This window comes from Hippopotamus amphibius, chromosome 3, assembly GCF_030028045.1.
Source record: "Hippopotamus amphibius kiboko isolate mHipAmp2 chromosome 3, mHipAmp2.hap2, whole genome shotgun sequence".
Classification (NCBI taxonomy): domain Eukaryota; kingdom Metazoa; phylum Chordata; class Mammalia; order Artiodactyla; family Hippopotamidae; genus Hippopotamus; species Hippopotamus amphibius.
Genome location: NC_080188.1, coordinates 67,644,171 through 67,656,885, shown reverse-complemented (window position 1 = coordinate 67,656,885; position 12,715 = coordinate 67,644,171). Strand labels below are relative to the sequence as shown.

Genomic DNA, 12,715 nt, shown 5'->3' with positions numbered 1-12,715 from the left:
TTGGCAGGCGGACTGTTAACCACTGCACCACCAGGGAAGTCCCAGGGGTTGCCTTTTTCTATTTGTCATGAAAGCAACTGAGCAAACCAAGCCTATTTCTAAAATGCCCCAGAGGGGCCTTAAGGGCTGGCAGTGGCCCAGCCGGGGAGAAGCCTCAGGACCCCTGACTTCATGCCCAGGAATGCCCTGCCCTGACCTGGTGAGAGGTAGCTAGAAACATGGTTAGTCCTTGTTACACCACATAGGGCCGCCTCACTTTTCTCTCCTGGTGTCACTAGTTAAAATGGACATAATTGTGCAGTCAGTGCATACAAATCATATTTGTAAGTATTCAGTATATTTTAAAATATTTTTATCACCATGCTGAACTCCCATTTTAGCTTGTCCAAAATAGTAGTAGTGTGGTATGACTCAAACCGAAGTTCCTTTGGGGCAGTACTTTCCACAAGTGTATGGTGCCTGGATTATAGTGATACCATCTTCATTCAGAGGCCGCCTCATGTAGCTTTCCAAAGCATTTGTACTTTCATGTTGCATTTGATTCTTCTTATTAATAAGATTAAGCTGGTACTTTTATCTCCAGTTTATAAAGGAGGAAACTGTGAAAGGGGGGAGGTTTAAGTAGCTTACTCCAAACAAATTAAAGGTTGGAGTTAGGGCTAAAAGATAGGTTCTCTGCTTCCTTCTGGAATTATTCATGATGTGGTTTAATCTCTTTTTGTGACAAGGGTACCTCCAAGTAGAGTGGTCCTCAGATCATTGTCCAGAGGTGAGTAGTAAGGGCTGGAGGGGTGACTCTGCCTTCTTCCACTCCTGGTGCAGGTAGCTCCACTTGCCACCATGTCTCAGCCAGTGGTACAAGTGGCTGTCTTTAAGAAAGTGACCCTGGAGATGACATATCACTTTAAGTTATGTCACATCACTTCGTCATAGGAGCTTACCTAGCTCCAAAGGAGCCTGGGAAATGTAGTCTCTGCCAGGGTGGTGGGAGGGGGGGGAGGCTGAGCCTGGTTAACAATAGGGGTCTTACTACCAAAAGCAGCAAGAGGAGGGTGCTGGGGGACTGTCTCCCACATTAGTCCTCATCCCTTTTTTTTTTAATTCTTATTTTTTAAATGAATTTTTATTGGGGTATGGTTGATTTATTTATGGTTGTGTTACTTTCTGCTGTACAGTAAAGTGAATCAGTTATACATAAACATATATCCACTCTTTTATAGATTCTATCACATATAGGTCCTCACAGAGTGTTGAGTGGAGTTCCCTGTGCTATACAATAGGTTCTTATTAGTTATCAGTTTTATATACAGTAGTGTGTATATGTCAATCCCTCATCCTTTTTTTTTTAAATTGAAGTATAGTTGATTTATAATATTGTGTTAGTTTCAGGGGTATAGCATAGTGATTCACTATTTTTGCAGGTTATAATCCGTTAGAGGTTATTACAAAATAATGGGTATAGTTCCCTGTTCTCTATAGTATATCCTTGTTGCTTATCTATTTTATATATAGTAGTTTGTATCTGTTAATCCCATACCCCTGATTTGTCTCTCCCCCTTCCCCTCTCCGCTTTGGTAACCACAAGCTTGTTTTCTATGTCTGTGAGTCTGTTTCCGTTTTGCATATACACTCATTTCTATTATTTTTTGGATTCCACATATAAGTGATATCATCGAGTATTTGTCTCTCTCTGACTTATTTCACTAAGCATAATATTCTCTCTAGATCCATCCATATTGTTGCAAATGGCATTGTTTCAAGCTTTTTTATGGCTGAGTAATATTCCATTGTGTGCAAATGTGTATGTATATATGCGTATACGTATATGTATACACACACACACACATATGTATGTGTTTTCATTTCTTTCTGGGTATATGCCCAGGAGTGGAATTGCTAGATCATATGGTAGTTATATTTTTAGTTTTTTAGGTAACTTCCATACAGTTCTCCATAGTGGCTGTACCAATTTACATTCCCACCAACAGTCTAGGAGGGTTCCTTTTTCTCCACACCCTCTCCAGCAGTTGTTCCTTGTAGACTTTTTGATGATGGCCATTCTGACAGATGTGAGGTGATACCTGATTGTGGTTTTGATTTGCATTTCTCTAATAGTGAGCTATGTTGAGCATCTTTTCATGTGCACGTTAGTCATCTGTATGTCTTCTTTGGAAAAATGTCTATTCAGGTCCTCATCCCTTCTTCATGCAACACGAGGGTGAGTGAGAGACACTAGGTGAGTGGCTAGCTAATAAGGATATATAACGAAGGGCGTCAACAGAATATTTTATGATGGTTGTACTATAGCTGTAAACTTATCAGACTGCTTTCTCTTTTTTTTTTTAAGCTCTTTATTGGAATATAATTGCTTTACACTATTATCCCAGCTTTTGAGGTACACCAAAGTGAATCAGCTGTATTTATACATATATCCTCATACCCCCTCCCTTCTGTGACTCCCCCCACCCTCTCCATCCCAGCCCTCCAAGGCATCACCCATCATCCTTGTCCTCCAGTCCATTCTCTGCATCGGCATCCTTATTCCTGCCCTGTCACTGGGTTCATCAGCACTTTTTTTTTTTAGATTCTGTATATATGAGTTAGCATACAATATTTGTTTTTCTCTTTCTGACTTACTTCACTCTGTATGACAGTCTCTAGGTCTATCCACTTCATTACATATAGCTCCATTTCATTCCTTTTTATGGCTGAGTAATAATCCATTGTATATATATGCCACATCTTCTTTATCCGTTCATCTGTTGATGGGCATTTAGGTTGCTTCCCTGTCCTGGCTATTGTAAATAGTGCTGCAGTGAACATTATGGTACATGTTTCCTTTTGGATTATGGTTTTCTCTGGGTATATGCCCAGTAGTGGGATTACTGGATCATATGGTAGTTCTATTTTTGGTTTTTTAAGGAATCTCCAAACTGTTTTCCATAGTGGCTGTACTAACTTACATTCCCACCAACAGTGCAGGAGAGTTCCCTTTTCTTCTCCAACATTTGTTGTTTCTCGATTTTTTGACGATGGCCATTCTGACTGGTGTGAGGTGATACCTCATTGTGGCTTTGACTTGCATTTCTCTGATGATTAGTGATGTTGAGCATCTTTTCATGTGTTTGTTGGCCATCTGTATGTCTTCTTTGGAGAAATGTCTATTTAGGTCTTCTGCCCATTTGTGGATTGGGTTATTTGCTTTTTTGGTATTAAGCTGCTTGAGCTGCTTGTATATTTTGGAGATTAATCCTTTGTCCATTGCTTCATTGGCAAGTATTTTCTCCCATTCTGAGGGTTGCCTTCTTGTCTTCTTTATGGTTTCTTTTGCTATGCAAAAGCTTTTAAGTTTCATGAGGTCCCATTTGTTCATTCTTGATTTTATTTCCAAACTCTGGGAGGTGGGTCAAAAAGGATCTTGCTTTGATGTATGCCATAGAGGGTTCTGCCTATGTTTTCCTCTAGGAGTTTTATAGTGTCTGGCCTTACATGTAGGTCTTTAATCCATTTTGAGTTTATTTTTGTGTATGGTATTAGGAAGTGTTCTAATTTCATCCTTTTACATGTAGCTGTCAAGTTTTCCCAGCACCACTTATTGAAGAGGCTATCTTTTTTCCATTGTATATTCATGCCTCCTTTGTCAAAGATAAGGTGCCCATATGTGCTTGGGCTTACCTCTGAGTTCTCTATTCTGTTCCATTGATCTTACTTTCTGTTTTTTGTGTCAGTACCATACTGTCTTGATCACTATGGCCTTGTAGTATAGTGTGAAGTCAGGAAGCCTAATTCCACCAACTCCATCTTTCCTTCGCAAGATTGCTTTGGCTATTCGGGGTCTTTTGCGTTTCCATACAAATCGTAAGATTTCTTGCTCTAGTTCTGTGAAAAATGCCATTGGTAATTTGATAGGGATTGCATTGAATCTGTAAATTGCCTTGGGTAGGACAGTAATTTTCACAATGTTGATTCTTCCAATCCAAGAACATGGTATTCCCTCTATCTGTTTGTGTTATCTTTGATTTCTTTCATCAATGTCTTAAAGTTTTCTGCATACAGATCTTTTGCCTCCTTAGGCAGGTTTATTCCTAGGTATTTTATTCTTTTTGTTGCAATGGTAAATGGGGAGAGTTTCCTTAATTTCTCTTTCTGCTCTTCCGTTGTTAGTGTATAGGAATGCAAGAGATTTCTGTGCATTAATTTTGTATGCTGCTACTTTACTAAATGCATCAATTAGTGCTAGCAGTTTTCTGGTAGAGTCTTTAGGGTTTTCTCTGTATAATATCATGTCATCTGCAAAGAGTGACAATTCTACTTCTTCTTTTCCAATTTGTATTCCTTTTATTTCATTTTCTTCTCTGATTGCTGTAGCTAACACTTCCGAAACTATGTTGAATAATAATGGTGAGAGTGGGCACCCTTGTCTTGTTCCTGTTCTAAGAGGGAATTCTTTCAGTTTTTCCCCATTTAGAACGATGTTGGCTTTTGGTTTGTCATATATGGCTTTTATTATGTTGAGGTAATTTCCTTCTGTGCCCATTTTCTGGAGAGTTTTGATCATAAATGGATGTTGAATTTTGTCAAAAGCTTTTTCCACATCTACTGAGATGATCATATGGTTTTTATCCTTCAAGTTGTTGATATGATGTATCACATTGATTGATTTGTGTATATTGAAGACTCCTTGCATCCCAGGGATAAACCCCACTTGATCATGGTGTATGATCTTTTTCATTGCTGTTGGATTCTGTTAGTTAGTATTTTGTTGAGGATTTTTGCATCTATCTTCATCAGTGATATTGGCCTGTAATTTTCTTTTCTTTCTTTTTTTTCCTCTGAGGCATTTTATTTGCACGTATGTATTACATCCCTAGAAAAAGAATCCAAGGATTTTCCCTCCTGTGTGTTTTCGTCTTGCTTCTTCATAGTGCATGATGCCAGCTGAGGTTGTCAGTACAATGAAACCAAACTGACGGGATGGGAGCAGGTTATTCTGCCATTTTTCTAGATCTTTGAGTTGCACGTCAAACCTGGGGCTGATCACTCCACACTTATTTAGTCGGCCTGTGAGGTTCACAATAATTTTCCCAGCCCCGTGATCATCGATGATTTCAAATTCGCCAATATGACCATGCTTCATCATCACAGTTAGAAACCTGACAATGACTTTGGAGCACGGCCTAATAAGAACCTGGCACTTGCCTCTTTTTGGCATTGTTGATACTCTTGAGAGCATCGGCCAGGACATTTATGTGCACCATGATGGCGGCACGGAAAGATGGCGGAAAGAGCTGTAATTTTCTTTTTTTGTGACATCTTTGCCTGGTTTTGGTATCAGGGTGATGATGGCCTAATAGAATGAGTTTGGGAGTGTTCCTCCTTCTGCTATATTTTGGAAGAGTTTGAGATGGATAGGTGTTAGCTCTTCTCTAAATGTTTGATAGAATTCGCCTGTGAATCCATCTGGCCCTGGGCTTTTGTGTGTTGGGAGATTTTTAACCACAGTCTCAATTTCGTACTTGTGGTTGGTCTTCATAGTTTCTATTTCTTCCTGGTTCAGTCTTGGAAGATTGTATTTTTCTAAGAATGTATCCATTTCTTCCAGGTTATCCAATTGATTGGCATATAGTTGCTTGTAGTAGTCTCTCATGATCTTTTGTATTTCTGTGGTGTCTGTTGTTACTTCTCCTTTTTCATCTCTAATTCTGTTGATTTGCATTTTCTCCCTTTTTTTCTTGATGAGTCTGGCTAATGGTTTATCAATTTTGTTTATCTTCTCAAAGAACCAGCTTTTAGTTTCATTGATCTTTGCTGTTCTTTCCTTCATTTCTTTCTCATTTATTTCTGATCCGACCTTTATGATTTCTTTCCTTCTGTTCGCTTTGGGGTTTCTTTGTTCTTCTTTTTTAATTGTTTTAGGTATAAAGTTAGGTTGTTTATTTGATCGTTTTCTTGTTTCTTAAGGTAGGACTGTATTGCTATAAACTTCCCTCTTAGAACTGCTTTTGCTGCGTCCCATAGGTTTTGGGTTGTTGTGTTTTCATTGTCATTTGTTTCTAGATATTTTTTGATTTCCTCTTTGATTTCTTTAGTGATTTCTTGGTTGTTTACTAGCGTATTGTTTAGCCTCCATGTGTTTGTATTTTTTATAGTTTTTTTCCTGAAATTGATATCTAGTCTCATGGCATTGTGGTCAGAGAAGATGCTTGATATGATTTCAATTTTCTTGAATTTACTGAGGCTTGATTTGTGACCCAAGATGTGATCTATCCTGGAAAATGTTCCATGTGCACTTGAGAAGAAAGTGTATTCTGTAGTTTTTTGATGGAATGTCTTATAAATATCAATTAAGTTGAGATGTTCTCATGTGTCATTTAAAGCTTGTGTGTCTTTACTTATTTTCTGTTTGGATGGTCTGTCCATTGTTGTAAGTGGGGTTTTCAAGTCTCCTACTATTGTTACTGTCGATTTCCCCTTTTATGGCTGTTAGCATTTGCCTTATGTATTTAGGTGCTCCTATGTTGGGTGCATGGATATTTACAATTGTGATATATTCTTCTTGGCTGGATCCCTTGATCATTATGTAGTGTCCTTCCTTGTCTCTTGTAATAGTCTTTACTTTCAAGTCTAATTTGTCTGATATGAGTATTGCTACCCCAGCTTTCTTTTGACTTCCATGTGCATGGAATATCTTTTTCCATCCCTTTACTTTCAGTCTATATGTATCCTTTGGTCTGAAGTGGGTTTCTTGTAGGCAACATATAGAAGGGTCTTGTTTTTGTATCCATAAAGCCAGTCTGTGTCTTTTGGTTGGAGCATTTAATCCATTTACACTTAAGGTGATTATTGACATGTGTGTTTCTGTTGCCATTTTCTGAATTGTTTTGGGTTTTTTTTTGTAGGTATTTTCCTTCTTTTGTGTTTCCTACTTAGAAAAGTTCCTTTAGCACTTGTTGTAAGGCTGGTTTGGTGGTGCTGAATTCTCTTAACTTTTGCTTGTCTATAAAGCTTTTGATTTCCCCCTCAAATCTGAATGAGATTCTTGCTGGGTAGAGTATTCTTGGCTGTAGGTTTTTCTTTTTCAGGACTTTCAGTATATCCTGCCATTCCCTTCTGGCCTGCAGAGTTTCTGCAGAAAGATCAGCTGTTATCCTTATGGGTTTTCCCTTATATGTTATTTGTTGCTTTTCTCTTGCTGCTTTTAATATTTTTTCTTTGTGTTTAATTGTCATTAGTTTGATTAATTTGTGCCTCAGTGTATTTCTCCTTGGGTTTATTCTGTATGGGACTTTCTGTGCTTCTTGGACTTGATTAATTATTTCCTTTCCCATGTAGGGGAATTTTTCCACTATAACCTCTTCAAATATTTTCTCAGACCCTTTCTTTTTTTCTTCTTCTTCTGGGATGCCTATGATTTGAATGTTGGTGTGCGTAATGTTGTCCCCAAGTTCTCTGAGACTGTCTTCCATTCTTTTTATTGCTTTTTCTCTTTCCTGCTCTGTGGCAGTTATTTCCCCCATTCTATCTTCCAACTCACTTATTCATTCTTTTTCCTCATTCTGCTGTTTATACCATCTAGAGTATTTTTAATTTCGGTTATTTTTTTGCCTGTTGCTGTTTGTTTGCTCTTTAGTTCTTCTAAGTCTTTATTAACTGTTTCTTGTACTTTCTATATTTTGTTATCAAGATTTTGGATCATCTTTACTATCATTACTCTGAATTGTTTTTCTGGCAATTTTCCTATTTCCTCTTCATTTATTTGGTCTTGAGGGTTTTTTTCCTGCTCCTTTGCCTGCATGGTGTTTCTTTGTTTTCTCATTTTTTCTAATGTATAGGATTTGCTGTCTCCTTTCCCTATGCTGCCTAGTAGTAATTCCTCTTGTTTGTGCCCTCTGCCCCCTGTGGTGGGGTTTGTCCAGTGTCTTGAGTAGGCTTCCTATGGGGGGTTCTGGTGTCTGCTTTCCGGTGTGTGGCTCTGTGTCTTTTCTCTCTGATGAGCAGGACCGTGTCAGGAGGTGTGTTTTAGGGTATCTGTGAGGTTAATATGGCTTAGGTAGTCTATGTGCTGGATGGGTTTGTATTCCTGTCTTGTTTGTAGTTTGGTGTGAGGTGTCCAGCACTGGCAGTTGCAGACAGTTGGACGAAGCCAAGTCTTAGACTCTGATACAGAGCTCTGTGAGAGTTCTCTGTTTCTGAGGACTCCCTAGTAGTCTAGCATCCTAGATTCAGTGCTCCCTCCCCAGAGCCTCCTACTTGACTTCTGATTGAGTCGTCCAGACTTCAGAGGTTTCTTGTCTTGGCAATAAAGGAGTTTAAAGAAGACTGTCCAATCCGCAGACTGATGGCAGAGTGTTGAGTCAAATGAATGCGAAGTCAAGGAAACACATACATGTATAAGACACACAAATACTGAATCCTGTAGAACATAAGGCACTAGAAAGACCTCACAGGAGAACCCCAGTTTGCCGTCAGACAATCAAAGAGAAAACCAACAGAAATTGAAAACCAAAAAGAAAGAAAAAAAACCAAGCAATAAAACCACACACAAACACAAATCCAGGGAGATTTTGAAAGCTAGGATCAAATATAGTAAAGAGCAAGAGTACCACCAGACACTGAAGATTCTCAGAATGAAATCAGACAGTTATACTTAGAACTAAGAGTAGGACAAAACCTAATAATAAAAACCAAAGCAGTGTGTCATCTGGTGAATAAAGCAAGGAAACAGAGAAGACTGATAATATTGCTTATAAGTATATTAAGATAAAATAAACTAAAAAAGGACAGAAGACAGGGCAACAGAAGAGCATAGTGTGACTGGAAATTTGAAAAGAAAAGAGAGAAATAGAAATGTATAAAAGATAGAGAAGAAGAAAAGGTAGGAGAGATACAGTCAGCACTACAAAATACTTAGCTAGAAATATATAAAAAAGGCTAAAAATAAAAATGGAATAAAAAATAGAATAAGAAAATGTTATAAAATGTGTAGATCCCTTAGGACTAAGGTTGTAATTAATTAAAAAAAAAAAAAAAAAGAACTGACCCCAGAATGGACCAGATGAGTAGAATTAATACTAATATTTCTGTTTTCTTGGTGTCTCAGCTGTAAGTGTCCTTCTACCTACCTTGGGCTTTTTGTTTTACTCTGCGACCAGCAGAGCTTCCTTTATTGTTCGTCTGTAAGCACTGATGTGTGGGGAGAGAGAGGGAACAATAGTGGCTCCTTCCCCTGGGAGTGATTGAGCAATGGTGCCCTGCCTGGGTCATGGTGGTTTGGGTGGCTCAGGCCAAGAGAGCAGCTCCAACCGCAGCTCCTCCTGCCTGCTAGGACTCTGCCAGGGTGCCCTGCCTGGGTCATGGCAGCTCAGTCAGCTGTGGTGGTGCCTGTTGCAGCAGGATGCTGGTGTCTCAGGTATAAACAGAATGTCTCCAGAGCTGGGCCATGGTGTGGACTTTTGGCTCTTGGCTGCAGGCACTCTAGGCCAGCCCCGCCCAGGAGCCTTTGTTATCCCTGAGTGCATTAGGCAGGCCCAGAGGGGTCCTTCCTTTGTCTGTCACAGGTGCCGAGAAGAGGGGGGAGAGGGAGAGAGAGGCTACACCCACGGCTCCTCCTCCCTGCTTGTGAGTCAGCAGTATCGAGCTGCCACCATGACTGCACAACTTTCCGCGGTAGGCACTCTCCGCCGCGGATTTCTTTGCTCCTGTCCTCTCAGTCTGTCTCCCCACTGCCAACAATGTTTCTCACCCTGAACCAGTTCTCCCGTTCCCATGTTCCAGCTCCCAGACCCCCTGTTCAGCTGTGAATCGACATCTCAGTCTGGACACGCTGTGTGTGTTTCTCACTCTTTCCGTCTGCCACAGATCAGCAGCTTCACCCTCTTTGAACAGTCCCGAATGTCTCCCTTCTGACCCAGGGAAATTCCCCGTTGGAGAAGGGGTTTCCCGGTCAGATAAGGGACGTTTCCCTGAATTCGGCAATCTCCCTTCTGTTTCAGATCCCCCTGCCCTAGGGTGTGGGACCCATCCCTTTCCTTTCTTCTCCTTCTCTTTCTCCTTTTTTTCCCCCTCTGTCCTTATGCAGTTATGTCGGTGTCTTTGCAGTCCTTTCTGGTGTCCGAGGTCATTTGCTGGTGTTCATCTGGTTCTCTCTGGGAATTATTGTGTCTTTTGGTGTATTCCTGGTGTATCTGTGGAGAGGCATGCATTCCACATCCTTCTGCTTCACCACCATCTTTCTTCCAACCCAGACTGCTTTCTTTTAAAAATTTTTTTTAATTTTTTAATTTTTGGCTGTGCTGGGGTCTTTGTTGCTGCGCTTGGGCTTCCTCTAGTTGCCGCTAATGAGGGCTACTTTTCGTTGCGGTGCCCGGGCTTCTGATTGCAGTGGCTTCTCTTGTTGCAGAGCACAGGCTCTAGGCATGCTGGCTTCAGTAGTTGTGGCATGTTGGCTAAGTAGTTGTGGCTCGTGGGCTCTAGAGCGCAGGCTCAGTAGTTGTGGCACATGGGCTTAGTTGCTCTGTGGCATGTGGGATCTTCCTGGACCAGGGCTCGAACCTGTGTCCCCTGTGTTGTCAGGCAGATTCTTAACCACTGTGCCACCAAGGAAGTCCCCAGACTGCTTTCTATACCTACATTTGAATGTGCTTCTTGGGGTCCAGTTCATTTACTCAACAAATACGTGTTCAGTATTGACTCTGCCTAAGTGGTCCAGTGGCGGTACTGGTAAGATAGCCTGGAACAGCCCTGCTCACGAATTAGGACAAAGGTCCTGCTTTGACAGCTAAGTTTGTACCCTAGACAGGAAGGAAGGAGGTTGGCTTACCTGTCAGCAAGTTTTAAAACAAAGATTTTTGCTACCGATAGCAACTGAATAGAGCTCGAGAAGGAGGGAGGGCTGCATCAGCCTGGGCTGTTTCCTGTGCAGCAGCTGGGCGAATGACTCTGCAAATTCTATTGGCTTGTTTGTGTTGAATGAGGGGCCCTCATGCTTGTTCCACAAAGGCAAGGTGCTCGGAAAGCCGCAGAGATCAGATAGTTAGCCTCTGACTTACCGTGTGCTATCTTTCTGCTCAGAAGTGTTCAATTCGAGCTGGCTGTCATGCTTACTTTCCCTCAGGCACGGCTCTTTCTTCCCTGGTCTGTCCCAGGCCTGTGTTTTGGGGGCAGGGGCTTTCCTGCCTCATTAAGGTAGGGGACAAATTTCACCTTGACCTTCAGGGAAGAGGAGTTTGAGGCATCAGGAATGCTCTGAACTGAGAGGTGGTAGTGATGGTGAACAGCTGCTGGAAGTGCTGTCCTTTAACACACCCGTGAGTCAGAGGGACATCTACACCCAGACCCCCAGAGGATGGAGACTGGCTTGGGGGCCGTGTTCTTGCCCCCTGTGCTACATGGGCTGCTGTCTGTCCCCACAATTGCTCAGAGAACGGATGCCCTGCACACACCTGACTTTGTGTCAACTTGGTGATTGTTACAGGGAGGACCAGCAGAAAGGGACACCCAGGGACTGTCTGATTTTTCCCTCTAGCATTCCAGGCACCACTTCTGCTTTTGACCTAATGCTCTGTCCTGGCCGCTACTTCCCTCAGCAAAAGGGCTGGGTTGGGTGTGTCTCTACTCTGGCCCCCACAGTGGAGTGACATGGGAGCTTTAAAATATCCAGTGGCCAGCTCCCACCTACAGCAATTCTGAGTTAATTAGTTATGGATGAGGCTTGGGCAACAGGATTTCTTTTTCTTTTTTTTTGAAGTTCTTTTTAGTTGACTTTAATAATATGATTGGGATTGAAAATTCTGTTCTAGGTGGACTATTTAGTGTTGTTTTTTTTCCTTTTCCTTTTTTCCTCCCTCCCTCCCTCTCTTCCTTCCTTCCTTTTTTTTTTTTCGCATCCATTTGTTTTACTACCTTCAAGACCATTTTGATTTCCTAGTCCACCCTAACATGCTATATAAAATCCTCTAAATTTAAGTCTTACACAAGGGAGTGATGTAAACTTTGATTTATAGTAAGAGATACCTTGCTCAGTAAAAAGAAATAAGTACTGTTTATTGCAATTTTAACTGCAATTTTATCTGAGGGAACAACAGGAAAGATTTTAAGGCAGTGTTGGGGGAAAGAAGAAGCAAACAGCTGTCTTTGGACTTAGTGGAAAAAGTCCGCAAAAAATTCAAATCATTGGTGAATTTTATCAAACACTTAAAGAAGAATTAACCCCAATCCTTCTTAAACTACTCCCAAAAATTCCAAACTCATGTTATGAGGCCTCTGTTACCTTGATAACTAAAACCACAAAGGACACTACCAGAAAAGAAAAGTATAGGCCAGTATGTTCTTAAGAATATACAATGGAATATTATATTTGGAGCCACATGGATGGACTGTGAGGGCGTTAAGCAAAGTGAAATAAATCATACCGAGAAAGACACATACTGTATGATCTCCTTATATGTGGAATCTTAAAAAAATAAAAAAGTAAAAAATTAAAAAACCCCAAAAAACCTCCCAAATTTAGAGAAAAAGCATCAGACTTGAGGCACCTCACCAGAGGCAGAGGTGGTGGGGAGGGAGGTGGAGGAAGGTAGTCAAAAGGCACAAACTTACAGTTACAGCCAAGTAAGTTCTAGGGATGTAACGTACAACATGAGGACCAGAGCTAACACTGCTGTGTGATGTATAGGAAGGTTGTTGAGAAAGTAAATGCTATGAGTTCTCACCACAA

General features: G+C 40.9%; 1 protein-coding gene and 1 pseudogene across 1 annotated transcript in view; one reads left to right on the top strand and one right to left on the bottom strand.

The window, feature by feature from the left end:
- Nucleotides 1–12,715, top strand: part of TSPAN5 (tetraspanin 5) — a 170,889-nt gene that overhangs the window by 45,861 nt on the left and 112,313 nt on the right. The window lies entirely within an intron of this gene.
- Nucleotides 4,835–5,261, bottom strand: LOC130849696 (40S ribosomal protein S15a-like; annotated as a pseudogene).